Here is an 11,863-nt window from a genome sequence, read left to right as displayed (position 1 = left end):
CCTGTCGTCCTTGCCTGGGTCCCCGCTCCTCCCGGGCCTGGCGGGGAGGAGGGGGCGCCGCACACCGGCTCCCTGGGGAGCCTCCGCCACTCAGCTGTGTCTCAGGGGGCCCGGCCTCCCCGTTGGGCGTTGGGCGAGTGAGGCTAGGAGACAAGCGGCGGCAGTACCTGAAAGGTGCAGAAATAAAGCGCTGGGCCCAAGAAGCCCACAGGGATTGGGGAGGGGGCTTTGGCAGAGCTGGGCCAGAGGTGGAGTTGAGCTTTGGGGGTAAGAACGGGAGGTGGGGAGGGCAGAGGAAAGATGAGGCGTGACAGTAGGGCCGGTGAGAGCGGGACCCTGGAGAGGAGAAGGACCGGGACCTTGGCTTCCTCACTGAGGTCCTGGCAGTGTGGACAGGAATCCTCCGCACCATCCCACTGGGGGACTGGGCAGTTCGAGAGGCTGGGGTTCTCACCTTTGATCTAGATTCAAACTTGCAGCTGGCCCAGAGAGCCTCTGACCCCACTCTCCCCTGCAGGCGGAGGTCCAGCTGTGGCTCCCACCTGGAGACCCGGCCAGCTCCAGGTCCCAGCACCCCACCCTCGGGCAGTGGTTCTCCTGAGAAGGATCTTGTTCCTGCTGAGCCAAAGCCCCCACCCCCTCCCCCCGTACAAACTCAGCCTCCCCCCTGGGGCCACAGACCTATGGTCCCTCTGCCCAGGAGCGCTCCTGTAGGGCCTGCATCCGTATGCATCTCAGAGCCCCAGACAGTTCATCCTCCAGGGACCGCCCCTGCAAGCCTTCCCCCATATGGGGGGCTACAGCGCCCCGGAGGGCACCCAGAGCTTTGCTGCCTGAGTTACCCAGTCCCGACTCCCACGATGACCAGGAAGTGACCTGGCTTCACCCCTGCTGCCACCACGGTGAGGGAGTGCCAGGCTGGTGCTCAGAACAGCCTGTAACTCAGCTTCTGGCGTCCCCATCCTTGTGGCTGGAACCCGTCTGTGCTTTTGCCCTGGGCCCTGGTGGGTTGGGGTCTACACCAGGCCAAGTGCAAACCGCCATCCCACAGAGCCAGGGTTTGGGGTGAGGCTCAAGCTGGACAGAGGACAGGGGGCTGGTGAGAGCTCTGTCTGGCTGCCATCTGCCTCTCCATCAGCTGGTGTCTCCCCTCTGGCAAAACGGGTGAGCCCCAGACATCACCCCCAAGCCTGAGGCTTCATCCTTGCTGCCTCAGTGGAAGGGTTTGGAGGTGACCTCATGGGCAGAATGGAGACTTGAATGTGTGGTCTGCCATTCTTCAGCTGTCTGTCCCTCCTTCCTGAAACGATCTACCAGCTGAGAGCTCAAAGCAGGAATCTGGGCCAGGGAGTAAGCAAAAAGCACCGAAAGCTGAAATGGGGGCCCAGAGCATGAAACAGGGGGAAAGGATCTGCGCCCACTCGGTATGGATGACAGGCACTATTCCTAAGGTGTCCCCAAGGTTAAAGTGGATTCAGGGGAGAACGGTGGAAGAGATGACAGCCATCACCCAGGGCCCTCCAAGGGGTGTGGTATGGAGGCCTGGCACCAAGAGGTCAAGAGAAAAGAGGGGCGCTCTCCACAGCGTGACCTCCAGGGTGAGACCTTCAGGCCTATCACTCAAAGTGGTCCTGCCAGAAAGCCCAGACTCGGTGGGACGCTGGGGAAACCATAGCAATTGCACAGATTGTAGCGACATCCTTAAGATTTGCTCCTCAGCAAGCATTTCAGATGCCTGCCTGGTGCCTGGCCAGGCCCGCAGGTGCCTGGGGTAGCTGGGTGGGCAGCCAGACAGATGAGCTATGCCCGGTGAGTGGGAGGACCCAGTGATAGGGGGGAGGGGGCTGGGGGCAGGGAGTGGGAGAATGAGACCAGCTGGGTTGAGAGAGCCTTGAGTGCCAGGCCAGAAATGGAGGGTTTGGGGGAACAAGAACCAGTCTGAAATGGGAGTGGAGATGGTCAGTTTTAGACCCAGCAGCCTGGGGTCTAAGGATGAGGGGAGGATGGGTCAAAGTGAAAGTGTTAGTTGCTCAGTTGTGTCCGACTCTTTGTGACCCCATGGACTATAGCCCGCCAGGCTTCTCTTCATGAGATTTCCCAGGCAAGAATGCTGGAGTGGGTTGCCATTCCCCTTCTCCAGGGAATCTTCCCAGCCCAGGAATGGAACCCAGCTCTTGCACATTGCAGGTCTATTCTTTATGTCTGAGCTACCGGGGAAGCCCCAAGGATGGGTTGGAAGGGGCAAAAATAAGCCAGGGAGGTTGCAGTGATGCATGGGGGGTGATAAACTGGGCCAGGACAGGGAGAAGACCAGTGATGGAGGAAGGACCATCCATAGACTGATGGGAGGGCGGAGGATGGGACGGGGGCCAGGGGATCCCTGGCTTGAGGCTTGGAGGATAGTACGGCCCCTGCTGGACCCGCCTGGATTGCTCCACCTGGAAGGGGCTGTGGAGAACGAGACCCCACCCCATGGCTAAAGAGAGAGAAGAGACATCTTGCTGTCTTCACCAAGAGGCTCTGAAGGACAGTCAGTCTCTCCAGCCCAGGACCACGTCATCCAGGCCTTCACTGTCCGTCCCCCAGCTCTTCTTCAGGTAAGAGGTGGGGCTCGGCACGCCCCTCCATGAGCCCCACCAGGGTGACTTGGTGTACCTGAGAATCTTCAGGATGAAGCGCTGAGAGCCGTGGAGGGGCAAGCCGCTGCCGTGTATACGATCTCCTCGGGGGGGCCCTCGACCCAGAGGCAGATCCACACTGAGGCTAGATCAGGACGTGCACTTGACCAAGGGTGACGGGGTCTCAGAGGGCTCCAGGGTAAACCGAGGGTGCAGGGTCTCCCCGCGAGGGCGCCCAGGTCCGACCACATGGGGTGGGTTTTCCCATCCTTAGCCACCCACCAGCCAGGCCAAGAAGCAAGAACTCCTGTGTCCTGTCTCCAGACGTGAGGCTGAACCTGCTCCAAGGAGGTCACCGTCATAGCACTGCGGTATGTGAGCTGGAGGAGGGCGAGGCCCTCACCCGCGCCCCCATCAAAATAGAAAGCCTGGAGTTTCGTGGCTCTGAAGGTATCAGTTTCCTTCAGAAATGAAACTGGTGTACCAATGATGGTTCAAATCATTTTTTTTTTTCTGGTGGGCACTGCTAACTCAGCCAAGTGTGAGCCCTTTTGTGGTAGAAGTAAAATTCCTGGCACCTATAAGGATTCTTTAAAAACAAAAATCTTATTTGGTTGCCCTGGATCTTCGCTGTGCAGCCGGGTTCTCTAGCTTCATTGCAACATGTGGGCTCTTTAGTTGCCAACCAACACTTAGTTGCCTCATGCGGGATCTAGTTCCCCAACCAGGGACTGAACGCACACCTCCTGCTTTGGGAACCTTTCTAGGGAAATCTCCTAGAAAGGTTCTTATCTGCCTAGTATTAAGAGACAGCCAAGTGGTACACATTGCAACATTGTAAATGCTGAGTAATGAGTCTCAATCCTTCCACCAAAATCCTTTAAAAAGATGCATCTGGCCTCAAAGGCCATCCTGCAGGGAGGAAGTCTTCTGCAGCGCTCCCCCAAGACCAGGGGTTCTTAATCTCTTTTCTGTGCCTCAGACCTCTTGGCAGTCTGGTGAAGGGTAGGGACCCCTGCACAGGCTCAAAACATTTTTTAAAACTCTAAAGTAAAATATGTCATCTTGCAAAGAAAACCAACTATACTGAAATTCAGTTGAAATATTAAATGTAATCAAAAAATAATCAAAATATTTTTTTAACTCATGATGTGTATTATTTGTGTTTTGTTTATTAACACTTTAAATAGCAAGCTCTAGCAGTGCCTCTGTGGACTAAGGTAATTTCAAAGTAGTCTGAGTATAAACAATATTTCAAGGTTTCTGCAACAACCAAGATATGATATGAAAGGATCACTGGTTTCTACGGGTGGGAACATGTCAGGTGCTGTTACTATTGCTGTGATTTCTCCTTAAATGAAGGAAATGTTTTTTTTAAGATTTATTTATTTATAACGGCGCTGGGTCTTCACTGATGCCCGTGGGCCTTGTCCAGTTGCGGCGAGTGGGGGCTGCTCTTTAGTTGCCGTGCGAGGGCTTGTCGATGCGGTGGCATCTCTTGTGGGACAGGCTCTAGGATGTGCGGGCTTCATAGTGGCACATGGGCTTAGCTGTTTAGATTCAGATGGCTTAGCTTAGATGTGCCATCGAACCCATGACCCCTGCATTGGCAGGCAGATCCTTTACCACTGAGCCACTAGGAAAGCCTAGAGATGTAGTTTTTAGTGAGAGGTTAATTAAAACAAAGATATCATTTCATTCCCATTGAAGTTCATGGGCTCAGTGTATGGTTTCTCCACAAACCATCCTAGGATGTCAGGTGAACAGCCGTGCTCTAAAGAGTGAGGACAGATGGCCTTTTTTGAAACAGAATGTTCAGAAAGAGCAGAGAAACGTTGGTGTGATGAGGAATCAGATACCCACCATCCAAAAAGGCCTCAGCTGGTGCCTGATCTGACGGTTGACGTAGCAAAAATTAACCTCCTGGTTTCTACTTTAACATGAATGAAGAATCCTAATGGTAGGAAGAGAACTGGCCAAGGAGCCAGGTCTTTCTTAGAGGGGAGAGGAGGCTTGTGTGGTTCTGGAAAAATGATCTCTCACTGACCTTATTCTCTTTGTCTGGCACTGGATACAGAAAGCTAATTAAAGGTTTTATGCTCATGTCGATGTTTGCGTTATGATTTTCAACTTAGAGCTGTTTAAGTTGGACACATATTTGGAAACTAATTGAGATGAAAATGTGGTGCCCAGAAGCTTTAAAGAACACCATCAAATTCACAGAGACAAAAAGTAGATGAGAAGTTACCCGGGACTAGGGGAAAGGGGAGCAGAAAGTTGCTTAATGGGTCCAGAATTTCTGTGTGGGGTGATGAAAATGTTTTGGAAGTTGCTATGATGGTTGCACAATGATGTAAATGTAATTAATGCCCCTGAATTGTACGCTTAAAACTGTCTAAAATGGCGCTTTGGCAGCACATACACTAAAACTGCAACAATACAGAGATTATTATTCTCTGAGCAAGGATGACATGCAAATGTGTGAAGCTTTCTATTTTGTAGTAGATGATTGTAAGCATCTCTTTATATATTCCAATTAATAAGTAAATAAAAAAGGAGACATAATTTGAATATTATTTTGAAACTCCCAGCAAATAAACAAATGTAGGCATTAGGCTTCAACAACTGCTAACATCAAAAAAAAAAAAAAAAAAGGAAAGCAATAGTCAGACATTGATCTTATGTCTAGAAGCAGATGCAACTCCACTGTTTAAAGAGTTGAAGTGTTTTAACTTCGCAGTGACAATCTGTGTATGGTTTTCATTTTGCCCTAATAAGGAGAACAGTTTATTTTCATTATGTACTCACAAAAAGGGTTACTTTCTCCAATCTATAAAGAATGGTGTCGTATACATTTTTAAGTGGCAACTTTTATGAGAAATATTTATATGTAGTCACAATAAAGATAAACAAAATTAAGATAAGCTGTTTTTAAAATGAGCAGAGCAGCAGTGAAACGTGGGATGATTTCAAACAGCTAAATATACGTGTAATTGGAGTCCCTAGAGGAGGGGAGAGGGAGAGATAAGAGGACCCCCAAAATTAAGGCAATCATTGCTAAAATTTTTCAAAATTTGATGCAAACTGTAAACCTACAGATCCAAGAAACTCAACAAAACCCTAAGTGCAAGAAACATTAAGAAAATTATGTTGACATCAGAGCCCCGAGGGTAAGTGTTTCTGGCCATTCATACACCCAACCTCAGCTCTCAGTGGTCGGATTTCGTGTCCTATCGGCCGAAAGGGTGACGGCACCACCAGGATGAAGCTCGCGAGATTTTTGATGAAATTGAGTCATGAAACTGTAACCATTGAATTAAAGAATGGAACACAGGTCCATGGAACAATCACATGTGTAAATGTCAGTATGAATACACATCTTAAAGCAGTGAAAATGACCCTGAAGAACAGAGAACCTGTACAGCTGGAAACACTGAGTATTCGAGGAAATAACATTTGGTATTTTATTCTGCCAGACAGCTTACCTCTGGATACACTACTCGTGGGTGTGGAACCAAAGGTGAAGTCTAAGAAAAGGGAAGCTGTTGCAGGAAGAGGCCGAGGCCGAGGAAGAGGACGTGGCCGAGGCAGAGGAAGAGGAAGAGGGGGTCCTAGGCGATAATGTCTCTCAAGACTACTATCTCAAAGTATAGTTGAATGCAAGCAGAAGGCAAAGGGACCCAGTGTTCATCAAGGTGGGGACCTACAGTAAAGCAGAAGTTGTGAATAAACATGACTCCTGACTTCATGGGACTAACAGGCTGAAAGGAAAACATATACACAATGCAAATTGTGAATACTCTGACAATACTTTGTATTATCTTGTCTGTTTTAAAAACTGTGGAAGCTCATTTTAAGTCAAATGCCAATAACAAAAAATGTTTTAACTGTAAAAAAAAAAAGAAAATTGTATCAAGACATATCATACTCAAATTGCTTAAAGTCAGGGATAAGGAGAAAATCTTAAAAGCAGAGAAAAGAGACATATTACCCGTTTCTCCTTGGACAATAGTTTTCTCCTTGGAAATAATGCAAGCAAAATAACAGTAGATTAACATCTTTAAAACTGTCAACCTAGAATTCTATACCCAGCAAGAATATTTTGCAAAAAATGAAGGGAAAATGTAGAGAAAATTAATGAAATTAAAAAGTCGGTTCTTTGAAAAGATCAACAAATTTGGCAAACCTTTAACCAGACTGGCAAAAGAAACTAAAAAAAAACTAAAATTAGAAATAAAAGTGGAGACATTACTATTGACTTTATTGTAAAAAATACTGGAAGAGAATACTATGAACAATTATATGCCTGTTTACTCAGTCGTGTGCAACTCTTTGGGACCCCATGGACTGTAGCCCGCCTGACTCCTCTGTCCATGGAATTTTCTAGGCAAGAATACTGGAGTGGGGTGCCATTTCCTTCTCCAGGGGATCTTCCAGACCCAGAGACCAACCCAAGTCTTTTGTGTCTCCTGCGTTGGCAGGTGGATTCTTTACCACTGGTGCCACCTGGGAAGCCCATGAACAGCTGTGTGCCGAGAAACTAAATAATCCAAGAGAAATGGACAAGTTTATTGAAATACAGAAATTGCCTCAAGTGACACAAGACAAAATAGAAACATTTAGCAGGCCTGTAACTAATAAGGAGATTGCATCAGTAATCAAAAACCCCTCGACTAAGGAAAGTCCAAAACCAGATGGCTTCAATGGTGAATTCTACCAAACATTTAAAGAATTAACATAAATAATACTCCAACTCTTCAAAGGAAGTAAAGATTCAGAAAGTATATGAGGTGCCTAGAATAGGCAAATGCTTAGAGACAGAAAGTGGAACACCAGGCCCTGGGGGTGGAAAGAATGGGAAGTTGTTGTTTAACGGGGACAGAAATAGGTTAAAAGTAAAAGGAAAGAAAATGATATGCTATGCTGTCACTAATCAAAAGGTAACTGAAGTGGCTATGTTAATATCATATAAAATAGATTTTAGAGTAAAGAATATTTACCAAGGACCAAGAAGATCATTTCATAATCATAAATGGGTCGGTTAATCAAGAGGGCATAACAATCCTAAACAATTATGTACACTAACAATAGAGATTCAAAATACATAAAACAAAAACTAAGAGAAGTACAAGGAGAAATGGGTATTCATAAATTGTAGTCAGAGATTTCAGTACTACTCAATAGTTGATAGAAAAATAAGCAGAAAAGCAACAGGAATAAGAAGACTTAAAAACGCCATCAACTAACTTGACCTCATGGACACGTGTAGAATGCTCCACTCAATAAAAAAAGAATACAAAGTCTCTCAAGTGAATAGTGGCCATTCACCAAGATACATCATGAGGCAAGTCCCAATAAAATCAAGAGGGTTCAAGTCATATGCACGGACCACATGGAGTTAAATGAGAAATCAGTAACAGAAAGATCCTTGGAAAATCCCCACATGTTTGGAAGTTAAATCACACACTCCTAAATACATCAAAGGATAAGTCAAAAAGGAAATTAGAGATTGCTTTTTCTTTATAATTATTTAGTTAGCTATTTGGGGCTGTGCTGGGTCTTTGTTGCTGGGTGTTTCTCTAGTTCCATTGAGCAGGGGCTACTCTTGATTGCGGTGCGTGGGCTTCTCATTGTGTTGGCTCCTCTCGTGGAGTGTGGGCTTCTCTCCTGGAGCGTGGGCTCTAGGGTGCCCGGGCTTCAGTAGCTCTGGTTCCCAGGCTCTAGAGCTCAGGCTCAATAGTTGTGTGGCTCAGGCTTAGCTGCCCCGAGGCATGTGGGATCTTCCCAGACCAGTGATCTACCGGGTGTGCCCTGCACTGCAAGGCTAATTCTTAACCACTGAACTACCAGGGAAGCCCTAGAGAGTATTTTCAACTGAATGAAAATAAAAGCACAACATTAGAAGGTGTGGGAAGCTGCTCTAACAGAACCTCAGGAGAGATTTACAGCACTAAATGTCTGTCTTTAGAAAAGAAGAAAGGTCTGAAATCAATGATTTGAGCTTCGGTTTTTTTTTTTTTTCAGCTTCAGTTTTAAGAAACCAGGAAAAGCAGAGCAAATTAAGTAAACAGGGAAAAAAATGGAAATAATAAAGATCAAAGAGGAAATCAATACAGAAAAATCAATGAAACCAAAAGCTGCTTCTTTGGAAAGATTAATAAATGCTCATCGGCTGATTCTGTGTCTCCTGAATCCACTCCCCTAGTTCGAGCATGTGGAAGAGTTGAGAGAAGGGAGAAGGAGAAAAGGAGCTACAGGTGTGCTGAGTTCCTTCCAAGGAGGCACGTGGGGCATGGTGCTTTCCACCTGGTCCCTTGCATCTGAGAAAGGGTGACTGGTTCTCCATCTCAGGTCTGAAAACGTCTTTTAAGCAGCCTGCGACCTCAGGACAGAGGAGTCGGCACGTCTGGAGGTTCTTTAGATCACGTGGCAGGAGATACCTCAGAAAGATTCTTCAATATTTGGTCCTCTGAAGCATACAAGCAAGTGCCCACAGGAGGAGCCCTCTCTAGACTTTGGCCAGGCTGAGAGAACGCCGAGGCATCCAGCTAGGTAGGAACCGCCTCGTCACCTTCCCCCCTCTGTCTCTCGGCCCCCACCAGGATCAAGACAGTAACAAGAAAGCGAGGGGACAGAATCCACCCACAATCGCCTCCCTGGACTGAAGGCTCTCTCCTGCCTCCAGCCTTAGCTGGGGAAGGAAGAGAAGTCTTAACCCTGAAAGGGAAATGGTTCCTCCTCGTGGCCCTGGCGATCACGTGCATCTCTACCTGGGTCATGTAGGCAAGACTTAACCACAGCTGACCTCAACCTTGGCAGAACCCGGTGTGATCCTCCCAGAACATGAGAACTTAGGGAGCTTATGGAGGGGCTTCCTCTCCCTCTTCCAGGAAGGCCTTTTTCTCCTTTCCTCCTGGGCTCTAATGACATAGGAGGCTTTCTGCCTTGCACGTCTTAGAGTACAGCTGCAGGTTATCAAACTGCGAAGAACTGACTCCTGGCTGTCAGGATGCCCCACCCCTCATGTTGCATTGTCATCTCTTGTTTTGGGGTCATCCTTTTGAAGGGTCATGGGAAGCTGCCACCCTAACTGATCTTGCTTTTGCTCTCGATGTACATGATAAACTGTCTGAATTGAAAAAGATTTGTTTCGGAAATTCCCGGGTTGTCCAGTGGTTAGGGCTCCGTGCTTCCACTGCAAAAGGCATGGGTTCGACCCTTGGTCAGGGAGCTGAGATGCTGCAAACCTCGCACACAGCACGCCAAAGTAAATTAAAAATAAAAAGGTGTGTTTCTTCACTGGCCAAATCTGTCAACCTTGCTTGATACCCCTTAGTGAGTGTGAGGTTGCGTCATAACTCAGTCTGAACTCGGGCTGTGTCCTGTGATTTAGAGTGACGAGGGAACTCTATTTAGTCTCCATATGAGATGATGGGTGCTAATTAAATTTTGCAGTAATTATTTCACAATAGATATAAGTTGAAACCATCTTAAACTCTAATTCCACTGTGATCAGAAAATATGTCTGGTATGATTTCAGTCTTTTGAAATGTACTGAGACTTGTTTTATGACCCAAGTACAAGGTCTCTCTTGGTGACTGTTCCGCGCACGCTTGACAAGAATGTGCATCCTGCTGTTCTTGGTTGGAATGTTCTATAAGTGTCAATTAGGTCAAGTTAATTGAGAGTATTGCTCACATCTTCTATATACTCATTAATGCTTTTGTCTGTGTTTATTTCTTTATTTTTACTAACTGCCAAGGCAGCAGTGTTAAAACATCCAAATATGCTTGTGGGTTTGCCTGTTTCTCCTTTTAGTCTGCCAGTTTTTTTCTCCCTGTACGTTGAAGCTCTGTTATTAGACTCAAATCCATTTAGGTTTGTTATGTCATTCTGTTGAATTTATCATTAAGAAATGACCCTCTGTATCTCTGATAGTACTCTGTCTTACAATCTACATTGTTATTAATAGGGTCACCATTCCAGGGAAGGGGAAGCCTGGTGGGCTGCTGTCTGTGGGGTCGCATAGAGTCGGACATGACTGAAGCGACTTAGCAGCAGCAGCAGCAGCTCTGTTAGAGTTGGTATTTGCAGGGTATACCTTTTTTTGTCTTAATGTTTTCAGCTTTTTATGTCCTTATGCTTGAAGTGTGTCACTTGTTGAGAAGCATACAATTGGTTTGTTGTTGATTTTTTTTTTTAACTCTGTCAGGCAATCTCTTTTAGCGATTGTATCTGTCATCTGGCTACTTGTTTTCCATTTGTTCCAGCTGATTTTTTTGTTCTTCCTTTCCTTTATTTAATCTTTGGGATAAATAAGAATTGTTTTTATTATTGTTTTATCGCCTCTATGACATTTAATTATACCTTTTTATACATTTTTTCAAATGGTTAATCTCAAGATTACAGTATGCCTTTTACTTTATTACAATCTACCTTAAGCTGCATTTTGCAACTTCAGGAAAGATGTAAGAAATGGACAACAATACAGTTCCGTTCATACCTCTTCCCTCAGCCTTCTGCGTTGTTCTGTAGTTTACGCGAATTAGAAACCTCAGCATACGCTGTAATTATTGTTGCCCTAAACACTTAGTAGTCTTTAAAACGTTTTTATATGGAAAAATATACAAGACATTAGATATACTCCTTTAACCATTTTTAAGCATACACTTTAGTGGCATTAAATACATATTTGTTGCGCAACCAATACCACCATCAGTTTCAAAAAAAATTTTTTTAAACACTTAACTCCTCATCCCCTCCCCCGCCCCACCCGCCCAGCACCATCATGTCTCTGTGAATTTGACTTCCAAGTGCTTTGGCTAAGACAAACATGCAATGCTTGACTTTTGTGTCTGCCTTATTTCACTTAGCATAGTGTCTTTAAGGTTTACCTATGTTGCAGCATGTGTCAGAACTTCCTTTTTTAAGGCTGAATAATATTCCACTGCAGGTACACCACCTTTGTTTATCCATTCGTCTGTCACTAGCTATTTGGATGGTTTCCACCTTTTGTAAGTTGTTAATAATAGCTGCTGTGAATGCAGTGTCAACGTTCAGGTATCTGTCCAAGCCCTGCTTTTGATGCTTTGAGGTATATATCCAGAAGTTGAATTGCAGGATAATATGGGATTCTATCTGGGTCGTGAAGATCTTTTTTGTACAGTTCTTCTGTGTATTCTTGCCATCTCTTCTTAATATCTTCTGCTTCTGTTAGGCCACCTATTTTGCCTCTTGAGAAATTT

General features: G+C 45.8%; 2 pseudogenes; both read left to right on the top strand.

Annotated features, from left to right (window-relative positions):
* The first annotated feature begins 113 nt into the window (after positions 1–113).
* Positions 114–11,322, top strand: LOC139179755 (small nuclear ribonucleoprotein Sm D1 pseudogene; annotated as a pseudogene).
* On the top strand, positions 5,022–5,119 carry LOC139179845 (U6 spliceosomal RNA; annotated as a pseudogene).
* Positions 11,323–11,863: the final 541 nt, after the last annotated feature.

This window comes from Bos indicus, chromosome 25, assembly GCF_029378745.1.
Source record: "Bos indicus isolate NIAB-ARS_2022 breed Sahiwal x Tharparkar chromosome 25, NIAB-ARS_B.indTharparkar_mat_pri_1.0, whole genome shotgun sequence".
Classification (NCBI taxonomy): Eukaryota; Metazoa; Chordata; class Mammalia; order Artiodactyla; family Bovidae; genus Bos; species Bos indicus.
The sequence above is the reverse complement of the archived record's forward strand: the minus strand, read 5'-3'. Positions and strand labels throughout refer to the sequence as shown.